We start from the raw sequence: 15,816 nt of genomic DNA on the forward strand, positions 1-15,816 counted from the left end.
TAGATCTGAGTCCCATATAAATCAATGTATATTGGGAGGCCTGGGTGGCTCAGCAGATGAGAGCCTGCCTTTGGCTCGGGGCGTGATCCTGAAGCCTGGGGATCGAGTTCCACATTGGATTCCTTGTGGGGAGCCTGCTTCTCCTTCTGCCTGTGTCTCTGCCCTTCTCTCTCTGTGTGTCTCTCATAAATAAATAATCTTTATTTTTGTTTATTTTTTTTATTTTCATTTATTTATGAGAGTCACAGAGAGAGAGAGAGAGAGAGGCAGAGACACAGGCAGAGGGAGAAGCAGGCTCCATGTACTGGGAGCCCGACATGGGATTTGATCCCAGGTCTACAGGATCGTGCCCTGGGCCAAAGGCAGGCGCTTAACCACTGCACCACCCGGGGTTCCCAAATAAATAGTTTTTAAAAAAATAAATCAATGTATGATATTTTTTCAGGAAGAAATAACACACTTTTACTTTATTTTACATTTTTTTCTTTCAAGAAGGAAAAAATTCCAAAACAAGGACTCTAAGGATCTAGAGTACAGTTGTTATCTTATTAGCAACAAAAATTTTTATGTCTATTTCATCTAATATTTTGTGAGTTGATATTAAAATTAGCTACACTTGCATGGATTTCTTTGAATTTATTGACATTAAAGTTCTAGAAAACAGTAAAATACCAAGGGATATATACCAAAAGTAGAAAACACATTCAGAATTATTTTCTACTTTATCTAAAACTAGTACTGTATTAACAAATAGTAGTATAAAACATTTCTTCTGAGTCTTATTTCCATAGATTTTTGAATTCAGCTTCACAAAAAAGTTAACAAATAACATATCTTCTGAAATGACTCATATATTTATCTCCATTTTAAAGGATAGGTTTTCCATAAATTGGATGATTATTGATATATCTTCATTAAATCAGAAGGATGATTATTGATTCAGGCTCTATTTCTCTGTGAAAATCATAAATTTGGAATAATGGTATTCATTGTACTTTAGAATAGAAGCCTCAAAACAGAAGGAATCAACTTAATGGTTTAAAGATATCTATAAAGAAAATTGAGATCATTTTCATCTTTATTAACTTCTTACTGTTCCAAGTTATCTTTCACTTTGAAGTGTCAAGTAAAATCAGTATAAGAGTCAAGTACAGCACTATCCACCTGAGGAAGAGTCAAGTACAGCATTACTTCTCAGAGCATTAGTTAACCTTGTTTGTATTAAAAAAAAAAAAGTAGGTAACTTCTATATTAAGGGTTTTTAAAGGTTATATGAGATAATGAATATAATAACCTGAAAAAAATGTAGAGCAAGTGATAGAAGTCTTTAAAAGTGTGTAACAGATTCTGATATTTGGAAAGTTGCCTACTCTTGCTATATATGGCTGGCTTAAGATTTAAATGTTTAATTCAAATAAGGCAAAAGCCAACATTTCTCAAATAAATGGCTTTTTTGTCTTATATTTGGAATATAGCCAAATACTAACACTTGAAAACTTTCACTTCTTGATAATTGACATTTAAAATTTTATGATAAAGAATGAATTAGTTGATGGCAACATTAGGTCATCAAAGTCACAGAATTATCTCCCATCACCTTTTTTTAACTTCTTATCTGGATGACATTTTGATTCAATTAATGATTATAATGCAAAATATTCAGATTTTAAAGAAACATGTCTTTAATTCATTCAAATTCTGTTGACCTCTTTTATCAATGAGAGAGTTGAATTATCAAATAAAAGGTACAATTATAAAGGCTGGAAAGAAATAGTCTTAGGATAATAAGTCCAAGTTTTTGGGGAGCCTACTTTTCCTTTTAATTGAATCATATATTAAGATGGGAAAAATTGAGAGGAAGAAAGGGAATGTATTTATAAGAAATCCAAAGTGTCTATGCTGTCTTTGAGGTCTTTTTGTTGGAAAAGGTCTATTTTAAGCACCCATGTTACAGAAGATCTATGTTTATGAAAATAGTTTATAACAAGCATTCTGATTTAGGAATATTCTCTACATGGAACAAATTGAATTTTCATTTAACTAAAATTAATTTCTTTAACTTTTTTCTCTAGTGATCTGCCACTTATTTTAAGAATATTATGAAAGTTATGTTTTGTTGTCGTTGTTTCAGTTTGATGAAATTTTCCTTGATGTTATATTTCCTTGAATAAAACTTTTCAGGGGGTTCCTTGGGTGGCTCAGCGGTCAGGCATCTGCCTTTGGCCCAGAGTGTGATCCTGGAGACCAGGGATCGAGTCCCACATTGGGCTCCTTGCATGGAGCCTGCTTCTCCCTCTGCCTGTCTCTGCCTCTCTCTCTATGTGTGTGTGTCTCTCATGAATAAATAAAATATTTTAAAAATGTTTCCAGGTATTTATTATAAGGTATATTCAAAGGAAGTTTATTATTCCATATTCAGGGCTTCTTGCCCATGAAAGGCAGAATAAATACATATGCATCATCCAGATATGTTTTCAAGATTCCTCTATTCACCATATGATTATTTGTCATTTCAGATGCCTCCAACCTTGCACCCAATGTGGAGTTTTATATCATGTAATACATGTGATATAATGAGACAGACCATATATAATCAACTTTTTTTTAAAGTTGATTTAAACTCGGGGAGCCCGATGTGGGACTCGATCCCAGATCCTGGGATCATGACCTGGGCCAAAGGCAGGCGCCCAACCGCTGAACCCCCAGGCGTCCCTCAACTTTTTAAAATAAACATTATTTGTTCATTTTATCAAAGCACCTTTGAATTCATCTTCTATTTACCTATGCCAAAACTGAATTCATCAGACTTCATGCAAATATATTCAAATGGTCTTATTTAAAATTTTACTTAATAATTAAATATCTAGCTGCTGTTTCAGGGTATGCTTTTCTAATTCATATTATTTTTACCCATTCATTTCATATAAATATGCCATGTTTTCCTGTTCAAAGCTCATCAGTCTCGTATTACACCTGCCACATTACTTCAGGGAATTTTCTCTATTTCAAATATATTCTCTATCCAATGCTGTTTTCTACGTGAATGACGACTTTATTGTGGTCACAGTAATAGTGGCTTCCTGATTCTAACTTTTCTATAAAACTAATTAAATCCCTGATTTTTATGTAACTGGACTTAGAGCTTCTGTCATCTGATGAATTGATCATTGTATCTCTGTGAACATACAGATGATTTGGAATGACATGTTACAGAAAATGTGGTTCACTACCACGAAAACAATGACTTTGCTTTAAGGCTATCATAGTCCAGACAAACACACTCACGAATGTTATATATCGCTAATACAATAGCATTATTTCAGGGACATTTACCTCTAGTTGACTTCACACTTTTGACTAGTTCTAAATTTTCAAATAAAACAAAGAAAGAAAAATGGACCTGTTTCCAGAAGGCTTGACTCAAACAGTGAATAATTTTTGAAGACTCTAGACTACTTAAACTTCTAATGAATGCTGGGTTTATGTAAGTAAAGGAATATGAAAAATAGTCCCTCTCCAATTGTATTTACTAACATCTGCACTTCAAATTTTGTGCGTAGTGTTATGGCAAAGTAATAATAATAAATAATAATAATAATACATTTTAAAAAATAAAAAATCAGCATTCCTTCATGGAGCTTGTAGAGCAATAAGCAAGTGATTTCAGATAGTGAAAATAAAGAGCTTAGATTGAAGAAGCACAGTATACTAATTCTAGTGGATGTTATGGTTCCTAATCCAGATTTAGCAGAGTGGGTTATTAAAAAAAAAAAAAAAAAGTAACTCCACATCTGAGGTATGTGTATAAGTAACAACACCTCTTTTCACTGCATTGTATGGGGCTGTTAATGGACCAGGGTGAGTGGAAAGCTGAGTTCTCTTACTCGAACTTTTCTCTAATAGAGGAGCCAACTACCACTTAAATAAGAAAAAGAAAAAAATAACTGGCTTAAGTATGTTTGGTGCTTGCCCCAAAGTAACTAGCTCACTCTCTAGCCACAGAACTTGAACATGCTTCTCTCACACATGTTTCAATGGGTCAAACACCGGCCTCCAACTGAAAGGGTTGACATGGCTAAAGTGTGCAGTTGAAAAAGATGGCTAGGAAATCCCCATTAGATTCACACACTAACTGGAAGAAGGACTGATCAGCTGTCCAATAGCCATTCATATGTGATCATGAATTTGTTTACATGGTGAATAAACATGCCTTTGAAAGGAAAGCGTAGGCACACTGAATACTCTGTCTGCTAAGGCAGTATTTTGTAAGAAAATAATGGGGCAAAGGATGTGGAGAAAAAAGTTGAGAGGTGTGAAGAGTGCCCAGGGTTACTCAAAGGAGGAAATTTTTAAAAATTGACATTTGGTGGAGTAATGGCTGTAAAAAAAAAAAAAAAAACAAAAACTTTATCTGGTCCTCTGGTCCTTTTTAAAACTAGTGCATGATTTACTTGAAATGTAGATGAGATGAAGGAAAAATGAATAGATCAGAATTTTTAATTTCATGTTTATCTAAAATCACATTGTAGAATGACAAAACTGGCTTTAATATATTATTTGCAGTAAATGAAAAAGAATGTCTCCTACTAGAAATCTTGAGGAATATGGTGACATTCCAGAGTCATGCAATTGAGAAACTTGCTTAAGATCTCTCCTGAATTGCAGGTCTGAATTATAAATGGCAAAAGTTATCACTTTACCTTAAAATAGTAAAGCTACAAAAGAAAATAAAAATACATTCATTTAAAATCCAGGTTCTTCTTTGTCACTGGAATGTTTGTGTTAATATTTACAGCCTGAATCATTCTGCATATATTTCTCAAAATGTTAAATTTATAAAACAAACACTGTATATATGTGTATATGTATATATAGTGTGTGTGTATATACACAAATATATATGTGTGTGTATATATGTATGTCACAGAATGTTTTGCCAGAGTTCATGAATTTTCTTTAAGAAATTGATCTGAGAGGATCTGTCCATTTTATTTACACTTAGATGTTTTGGTCAACATTGCCAATATTGGGGCTTTTTCACAACAGTGAGAGCTAATCCTAATCCATGTGAGCTGAAACATGGACGTGTAGGGAGTATGAGGGCCTGGTGACCATTCTCCACATCACTCCACCGTCAAGACAGGTCACTTGATTTTCTCAAGTTGGCTTACTTACTCCAAAAGCAGCTTAACAGAATACAGTGTGTTTCACTTTTAGTTCTTGTAGATGATTGATATAAAATGAGTTTTTTTTTAATTCTGCATTTTAGTATGATCTCAAAGACTCTCCCAGTCATCTTTGCTACATATAACCTTGTAACTCAAATTCATCATTTGTAAAAATAGGACTAGTACTAATGGCTTTATAAGAACTAAATCCGATATAGTATATGAAGGCCTTACAAAAAGAATAATATGTTAAGCATTCAGCATACTGTAGCCATTAATAACATCACTGTGATACATATTTTCTTGATTTTTTAAAAAGATATTATTTATTTATTTATTCATGAGAGATAGAGGCAGAGACATAGGCAGAGGGAGAAGCAGGCTCCTTGCAGGGAGCCTGATGCAGGACTTGATCCCAGGACCCCAGGATCATGCCCTGAACCAAAGGCAGAGGCTCAGCCTCTGAGCCACCGAAAGGTCCCCCTTTTTTAATTACTTTAAATGTGGCTTTTGTTACACAATAATGCCTTATTTACATGCAATGAGTAATGTGAATAGGTTTTATTCTTTTAAATATTAAATATATTGAAATTGAGTTATTTTAAGATGCCCTATAGTCTCTTTAATATATTGGGTGTGAATTCTCACATTCTTTGGAGTGACTACTTTTTAATGATTTTCAACTCTCTCATGGTGTGCGCGAGTATGTGTGTTTCTTTGCAAAGTGTGTCTTTCCTTGATATTATATTTCCCAGGAGGTGATTGGAACATCCCTTCATAGCAGTGGATTATAGTTAGTCTGTGTGTATGTGTGTGTATTAATTTGTCCTGATCTTAAAGTATTCTCCACCTTGAATCAATTATTCCATTAGAGTAGATGGTGAGGAATGTATTTTTTTTTTCCTGCAAAGATGGCTAAGGTTCAAAGAGTTAGCTTGGTTCCCATTTGTGCATAATCCTTCTTTGATGTGCAACGGGAGGCCCAGGGTAGGCTGTCTGTAGAACTCTGGGGCATGGCCCTAGCTCCCACCTAACAATGGCTTTCAAACTACAAGTCCTCCTGTCTGCTTTGAGGTCTGCACAGCATTTGCAATTTTATTTCTCCTGCATTCAGTGTTAGAGATTTTCTCTTTTTTCTAGTTCTGGAGATTTCTCTTTGTTTCTTTTGTAATTGGCAATATATTTAGAAGAATTTTTTTCATTTCAATAACACTGGCCATGTTAATGTCTTTTGAGCAATAAGGAGGTATATGTTCATATGTGCTCAATCTTCTACCCTGACCTTGAACTTGATAGCTACAGTGCTTCCCCCCCCCCCCCGCCCCCAAACATATCATGGATATTCAGGGCCTATGACAGGCAAATTAGAAGCACAATTAGGATGGTAATTTAAGGAATTGTAAGATCTATCTTAAATTTATTGACTGCTTTGATTGTTAGCTTAATGTCAAGACATGGACAAAACTGAATTTAAAAGAATGTAATTGTAAATTGTAAAGCAGTGTAGTTGTTTACTAGTGCTCTGTGGCTGATCACTTTATTATGTCCTACATCCTGACAAGAGGGTAATAATAATTCTAATATTGGTAATAAAAGCACCTAACACTTAAGAGCACTGATTAGGCGATAGATGTCCTTCTGATTGCTTCCAATTTATCATCTTGAATTCTCACAGCCATTATATGAAGAGTTACTTCTGTTATCCCCATTCCACGGATAAGGCAACTGAAGGAAGAAAGTGAAGCAATTTGCCTGAGGTCACATGGTCATATGTTGAGTGTCGGGGATTGCAACCCAGGCAGCCTGGCTTCAAACTTGATTATTTCATCTTCTGTGCTATAACTTATGAATATAAAATCACTTTGATAATAATGCTGATTAATTGCATACGATGACATAGACAAACCAGACTCCTGCTTCCAAGACTCAGAGGACCTGGCAGCGTTTTTCACAGCTTTGACTTTCATCGCCATGTGCCCTGTCAAAAGCTGTAACAATGAAACTGGTACTATTTTAAAGTAAGAGGATTGATAGGCTACATGGATTATTTCTATATAATTGCTACATGAATTATATTTTAATTTTTGTAGAACTTCCTAAATACAAAAAAAAAAAAAACATATAGCATTGGTCTCTTGGAAAAAAATAGTTTCATTGAACAATAAACGAGATAATGGAAATATTAGTGGGAAGAGGTACTGTTTATCAGAAGCTGTTTGGGGCAATTTTTAGCCTTTTCTATAGATAAATGACATTAAACACACCCAGTTGTCAGATTGCCATTTTGTGGTGAATATTCTGACTGTGAGAGTTTTCAAAGCATGAGACCAACCACGGTAGCATTTAGATGGGGGCGTTACTGTCCACCAGAGGAGGTTAGCATCCTTTTTGTTTGCTTGACATAAATCTTTGTACAACAACAAATGAGCCTCTAGTCCTGCTGTTTTTCAAATTCAAGCTTTGTTCCTTTTTGCTCTTTCTGAGGCAGATGTATCACAAGAGGGGGTGGGAAGAGAGAGGGTGAGACCTTAGAGTGAATATTGCTTACCCAGAGACAGACACCACAACCATATTGCATCAGTAACTCAGATATTCTTGACTTTTTAATTAGATTCATAAGTCAAGAAAATGGGGCATAGTGCTAAAATATAGCTTAAAACAACACTCTAATTAAATATCATTTTAATAGAATTCCTTCTGAATATTAATAGTGAAATGGAACTTTTGTTGTATTATCTATTTTACCTGACATATATATACTAAGACGTATACATGTGATTATAAATAAGTAGAATCCTCTGTCTGACACACACAGGAAAAGGGAGCAGTGTTCTATACACTAATTTTATACTTGACTACTTGACTGGATTCTCTTGTTTATAGTAATTTCACTTGATTCTGAAACTTTTATTCCAGAAATTTCATTTCATAATCAAATCATTGGTGATTAGCAACAGTTTTACCTGTTCTTTCCAATTGTTACATTTGTAATTTCTTCTTTTGTCTAATGTAAGCTGGTATTTCCAATAGGATGATAAATAACAGGCACAATAGTTGGCTCCTGTGATTGTTTTGGTCCTGGCTTTAGAGGATGTATGTGTCTCAGGTGTTTGTTTCCCTATTGTGTATGATGTTGGCTTTTGGGCTGTGATGTGTGTCAGTTCATTAAGGTAGTTCTTGTTGATTTGTGAATCTTTATTTTAGCACACTTACTAAGTTTTGTCATATGCTTTTTCATCTTATTAATATGATGAGTGGTTGTTGTTTATTTTCCATCATTGAACTCTTTTTACATTTTAGATATAAACTCTTGTGGCCATGTTTTTGACCAGTCTGCAAAATTCCGTTTGCTACTAGTTTAAGAATTTTGCATTTGTATCAATAATTGAAGTTGGTATGCAGTTACTTATTTAGGAGGCAATCTTTGTTAGGTTTTAATGAAAATGTTGTATATGATTAAAAACTAGGGTCACCTGGGTGGCTCAGTCGGTTAAGCCTCTGACTCTCGATTTTGGCTCAAATCATGATCTTAGGGTAATGAGATGGGACCCCATGTTGGGCTGGGTGTGGAACTTGCATGAGATTCTCTCCCTGCCCCTCTGCCCCTCCTGCCCCACACTCACACATATGAGTGATCTCTCTCAAAAAAACAAAACAAAACAAAACAAAACATATATATATATATATCAAAACTACTTTTTTTTTAAAACTTTTATTTATTTATGATAGTCAAAGAGAGAGAGAGAGGCAGAGACACAGGCAGAGGGAGAAGCAGGCTCCATGCACCGGGAGCCCGATGTGGGATTCAATCCCGGATCTCCAGGATCGCGCCCTGGGCCAAAGGCAGGCGCCAAACCGCTGTGCCACCCAGGGATCCCTCAAAACTACTTTTAAAGTTTTCCTTTTTTCTTTGTTTTGGAAGTATTAATACAGTTAAAGAGTTACCATATCTTTAAATCCATATTTGAATTTACCAGGGAGAAAGCATCTAATTTGGGGGCCTTAGGAAGGTTAGTTCTCTGAAAAATTCTGTCATTGTAAATAAGCCTGTGATAATTTGTTTTTGGCAATACATACATATTTTTCTAGGAAATTAACCCTTTGCACAATTTAAAAATACATTTTCATAGAGTTAAGTACATTGTTATGATTTTGTCATATGTACTAGTTATTTGGTGGTTATTTTTATCTTTAAAAATGTTTTTATTGAGTCATCACATTATCCATCAGTTATCTGAAAAATTTTAAAATAATTAACTTAAATTTTAGGACCACTAATTTTCTTTTTTCAAGTAAATTTTATTTTATTTTTAGTTTTTAAAAAGATTTTATTTATTTATTCATGAGAGACACACAGAAAGAGGCAGAGATGCAGGCAAGCCTGCAGGGAGCCTGATGTGGAGCTTGATCCCAGGACTCCAGGGTCACACCCTGAGTCAAAGGCAGACGCTTAACTGTTGAGCCACCATGGCGTCTCAAGTAAATTTTATTTTAGAATAATTTTAGGCTTAACAGAAAAGTTACAAAGAAATTATATAAAATTCCCATATAGCCTTCATCAAGTTCCCATCATTATTGTCTCACATTACCATGGTCCATTTGTCAAGACTATGAAATTACACTGTTACATTGCTACTAAATGGTGGATTTTTTTTGGATGTCATCCTTTTTTCTATATGTTTTCTCTCTCAGTTCTGGGACCCAGTCCAGGGTACCATACTACATTCAGTTTTCATATTTTATGGCTTTTCATTATTTATTCATTTATAACTTTTTATTTCAGTATAGTTGGCATACAATGTCACATTAATGTCTGATACACAACGTGGTGGTTCACCTTCTCTATATGTCTTGCTTTGCTCACCTCACCATAAGTCTAACTACTATTTTATCACCACCACCGAAAACAGTATGAAAGTTCCTCAAAAAATTAAAAATAAAAATACCATACAATGCAGTAATTTCACTACTGAATTTTCTAAGAGAAAACAAAATCACCAATTTGAAAAGACGCATGCATTCCTATGTTTATTGGCGTGGGATTTACAGTAACCAAGATATGGAAGCAACCCAAGGGTCCATTGATAGATGGATAGATGAATGAATAAAAATGTATGTGTTTTACCACATACACAAGAATAACAAATAGAGATCTTGCTATTTGCAACAACATGCATGAACCTGGAGTATATTATGCTAAGTGAAAGAGGTGAGATAAAAAAGACAAATATCACATGATTTCACTTCTATGTGGAATCTAAAAAACAAAACAAATGATCAAATTGGAAACAGAATCATATACACAGAACAAAATGGTGTCTGCCAGAGAGGAAAGAATGGGGGGAATGCATGAAATAGGTGAAGTGAATTAAGAGGCACAAACTTCCTTTTATAAAATGAATGTCACTGGGGTAAAAAATACAGCACGAGGAATATGTAGTCGGTAATATTTTAATAATGCTGTATGGTGACCACCCTTACAGTGAATTGTTGAGTTATTATATTGAATACCTGAAGCTAATATATCATATGTAAAGTGTATTTTAATAAAAAGAATTTTTAAAAATAAGTTAATAAAACCAATTATTTCCTAAGTCTTGAAAGGCAATCTATTTAATATTCAGAATGTTTTACTAAAGAAAAAATATTTTTCTGTGACCATTTCTTCATGGAATATTGTAATGAATATATTATTTTGACTTTGGGCATGTGCCACTTGTTCTTCTTACAGTATCTTTTTTTTTTTTTTTTAGTTAAACATGTTTTCATTCTTGTTCACTTGATTCAAGCTGATCTGATTCTATCATTGTATTCCAGCATTGGGCATAATATCTAGGTTTGCTCATTAAAAGAATTCTTCTCCCTGGGAACAAAGATCCTGGTTTAGGCATGGTCTGGTAGATCACTTGACCAAATTAGATTCAGACTGTTGATTTTGAATAGAAATACTGGCATCATACTATTTCTCTATTTCTGGTGAAATAAGTAGCAATCTTTTCTGCGATGTGGGCATAGTTCACCCTGATACTGAGGCCAACACATCTGAAAACAAAGCTAAAGGTTATAAAACACAATGTCTTGATGACATTCACTATGACCATAATCCAGAATGTTTGACATCAGAGCTATTTCTGGAACTTTTAGATTCATAAACCACTAAGCTTCCAATTGTGCTTCAGTCACTTAGAACTGCTTTTCTATCACAAGCCACATAAATAGTAACAACAAAGAAAATATTTATCAAGACTCATATGTGAATATCATATTACAAATGGGTACAAATACAGAAATAATGCTCAAAGTCTGTTGGCTCTATAAAAATTGTACACTCAGCTCATTTTTATTTGAATGTCTACTGTGCAATGAGCATATTCTATCACTGCCTTTTCCTATTTGGAACACCATAAAAACTCTGTTCCTGGTATATCACATCACGGAATTACTTGGTATGGATGCATCATTTGCATAGTAAGTAAATTAATTTTATTTATTTCAATGAAAGCATATTATTTCTTCACATTTTTGTTTTCATTTTGTCAAAACAAATTTCAATAATACACTTTGTAGGATTAAAATGCAAATATTTTTCAGTCAGGTTTATCAGGGTAAAGCCACAGCAGAATTCTCTATTAACCACAGGAGAATTTCAGTAATGTTAGTGTCAGGACAGGAGTATCAGGTAGCCAAATACTTCACATTATGTAGCAGAAAACAGTCATAAGCTTCTTAATAAGTTTTGATAATTATTTAAACACTACTTAACGTTTTTATTTAACCATATCTCTAATGTGGTTTGGAAAAACTCAATTTGGGTAACATATTTTTACATATTAATACAGGTAAATGATTGTACTGATAATGACTTTTTAAAAATTGTCATAGTTTCAAAAACGTAAATAAAAAGAGAAAATTATCACAGTTTCAAAGTCTTAATCTCAATAAAATTTTGCTTCATTGTTATTAGTGGAAACTATTCTAAAGAGGTTTATGGTTCATCTATTTAAAAGCATCCCTTAAAGAGTTTGTAGTTTTCATTCCCATTGTCAAAAGTAATGCTACTTCAGAAAACTAGTATACTTTTGCTTGAGCCTGAAGAAAATAACTCTGTCTCAATGCAAACAATAATAAGTGCTTCATTGCTTTACCCTTGCATAATACAGCCAGATATCATCAATGGAAATTTTCAAAAAAAAAAAAAAAAAGGTTACAATATGTGGGGAAAAAAAAAAGAAGACGAACAAGATGTGTTGGTTGTAGAAGAGGAGGCAATAGAAGAAAGATGAAAAAGGAAGAAAGTTTAAAAGAAAAAGTGAAATTAGCATGAAATGCCAACTTTACAAGACATATCTAAGAAATCTAACATAAATAGTACAGGTTTAGAATATCCTGATTTATTTAATGGTGTCAGAAAAGTTTCCTCAAATTATATTTCCCATTTTTTTCTGTTATATTTTTTTCCTTTTGGGGATGCCAATCCTAAGCATATGAGACATATATATTCAATGAGATCACCATGAGCCAAACACAAGTGTCCATATTAAGCATATCCTAATAAGTTTATGGAAATCAAATCTAAAAAATATCCTTTGGAGAGTCAAGTAAAGTTTTCTACTTTAAGTGGCAAAAAAAAAAAAAATCTAGACTATCAAATTTTCTATGAAAACAATGAAACCAAATGAAAACTTAGCAATATCTACAGGATATTGAGTGGGAAAAAAGTGGAAAATGAGAATCTTATGACGACAAGCTGTATTCAAATATAAATTCAATATTTTAAAATAGCCATGTCGTGATGGGAATTAAGGAGAGCACTTGCTGTGATGAGCACTGGGTGTTGTACGGAAGTGATGAGTCACTAAATGCTACTCCTGAAACTAGTATTACACTGTATGCTAACTAGCTAGAGTTTAATAAAAACTTGAAAAAAAGAAACAAATACAGTAAAAAAATAAATTAAAAAACATACCAAGAAATATTGTTCCCATGACCCTTCTTGAGGAAAATATTTGCAGGATTAACGATCTCTCAATAAACATAACTTGTGAAGCTGCAGCAAGAGACCAGAGATAAGTGTTGATACATTTAATTGCAGAGCTAAGATGAAAACCGGTGTGGTATAAGAGTGACAAAACAGAATGTGTGTATGTGTGTGTTTGTGTGTGTGTGTGTGTTCCAGTCAATATCAAAATGATGCAAAGAGGGAAAAGAAGAGAAATATAAGGGAGACCATAAAGTAAGCTTACTTAATTGCCTCTTTTATAATAACAGTTGGAAGCCATCAATGATCATGTAAATTTGGCAAATGAAGTAGGTTATAAGGATATCTAGAAGTTTGAAGGTAAACACAAAGTAAAGTAATAGTTTTGGTTAAAACTGAGTGGTGACAGACCATGGGAAAGAATAAACAAAAAGTTAATAGAAAAGAAAACGCATATTATTATTATTATAACAGGTCAGTTATGTATCATATAAACACACATTTTGTGCCAGGGGTTCTCACCATCACACTCAGGTTCAATGATTTACTAGAAAGACCAACAGAACACAGAAAAGTTGTTATATTCATGATTATAGTTTGTTACAGTGAAAGGATACACTTAAAATCAGCAAAGGTAAAAGGTGCATAAGGCTTCAGGAGACCTCAGTTGTAAGCATTCAGTTGTCCTTTTCCCCATGGAGTCATGAGGTAGCACTTAATTCTGCCAGCACTGACCCAGCATTGCCAACCAAGAATGCTCACCTGAGGCTTCCTGGCCAGGGTTTTGTGGGTTTTTTTTTGGTTTGTTTTTTGTTTTTTTTTTTTTTTTTGGAGTCGGTCATGTGTGCATGGGGCTCCCACATGACTGATCTTAACTACTCAGTGTTCAGCTCTCTCCATCTCCTGTGTCCAGATGCTTAACTGATACAGCACAGCCAAGACCACAGGTGAACAAAAACATTCATTCATCATTAATCACATCGTTACTGCAAATTGTCTGTCATAGCCAAATGCCCTACATACGTAAGTATACAGACACACTTCAAAAGTGTTCTTATCATGCAGAAAATACCAATGTTTTATAGAGTATCTCCCAGAAGTCATGTCAAGAGTATGTCCTTTTATTGGATGTGCAGTATTAGAGAACAAAAAGCTCCCACTAAATTAATCCTTTACTGTAAACCCTTTTCCTCACATCCTTACTAACATTTGTTGTTTAATTGTAGCCATTCACCATTACACAGGTGTAAGTTGATACTGTGGTTTTGATTTGAATTTCCCTGATGATTAGTAATGAAGAGCATCTTTTCATGTGTCTGTTGGCCATTCGTATGTCTTCATTAAAAATGTCTATTTAGGTCCTCTGCCTATTTTTATTCAGATTATTTGTGTGTGTGTTTGTGTGTGTGTGTGTGTGTGTGCGTGTGTGTGTGTTGAGTTGTACACATTCCTTATATACTTTGGCTATTAACCCTTTATCAAATATCATTTACAAATATCTTCTTCTATTCACTAGGTTGCCTTTTTCTTTTGTCAGTGGTTTCCTTCACTGGGCAAGAGCTTTCTATTTTGGCATAGTTCCAATAGTTAATTTTTGCTTTTGTTTTCATTGCCCCAGGAAACATATCTAGAAAAAGGTTACTCAGGCCAATGTCAAAGAGATTGCTGCCTATGTTTTCTTTGAAGAGATTTATGCTTGCAGGTCTCATATTTAGGTCTTTAATCCATTTTGAGTTTATTTTTGTGTCTGGAATAAGAAAGTGGTCCAGTTTCATTATTTTGCATAGCTGTCTAGTTTTCCCAAAATCATATATGGAAGACTGTCTTTTCCCCATTTAAATTCTTGCCTCCTTTGTCAGAGATTGACTGTGTAAATGTGCATTTATTTCTGGGCTCTCTATATTATTCCCTTGACCTATGTATATCAGTTTTAGTGCCACTAACATACTGTCTTGATTACTATAGCTTTGCAGTATATCTTGAAATCTTAGATTGTGATTTCTACAGCTCTGTTTTTCTCAAAATTGGTTGGCTATTTGGGGTCTTTGGGTTCCATGAAAGTTTTAGAATAATTTTTGCTAGTTCTGTTGAAAATACTATTGGTATTTTGATAGAGATTGCATTGACTCTGTAGATTGTTTTGTGGAGTATGAATAGTTTGACAGTATTCATTCTTCTAATTCATGAGCATCATATAGCTTTTAATAGTGGACGCATTTATTATTCTGCAATGATAATGTTGATTAATGTTATGGTTCATCACCCTCAAAATAAAATCCAATCAACAACTAAATATAGAAAATACAAATGCATATTTTTTCTATTAAACCCAGAGTAGAGAATTGAGCCAAACAAGAAAATTGACTTATAATATTAAAATATATTGAATTAGATTTAGTAAGTTTCATTTTCTTTCATATAATTTATAAACTGATTTTTGAATTAAAATTAAGACAGGATTTTTAAGAACAAGTTATGTTAGTAGATAGGTAATTTAATGATTTTTTAAAAATCATGTCAACATAGGTGCATAAAAATTGTATTTCCTATTTAAAGGGTATCCTGATATTTATTAAAGTCTGAGATATATTATTGATATATTACACAAATGTCCACAAACTCATCCTACCATTCTATGTATACCCTTTGAAATATGACTTTGATATTCTT

Source organism: Vulpes lagopus, chromosome 3, assembly GCF_018345385.1.
Source record: "Vulpes lagopus strain Blue_001 chromosome 3, ASM1834538v1, whole genome shotgun sequence".
In the NCBI taxonomy this organism is placed as follows: Eukaryota; Metazoa; Chordata; class Mammalia; order Carnivora; family Canidae; genus Vulpes; species Vulpes lagopus.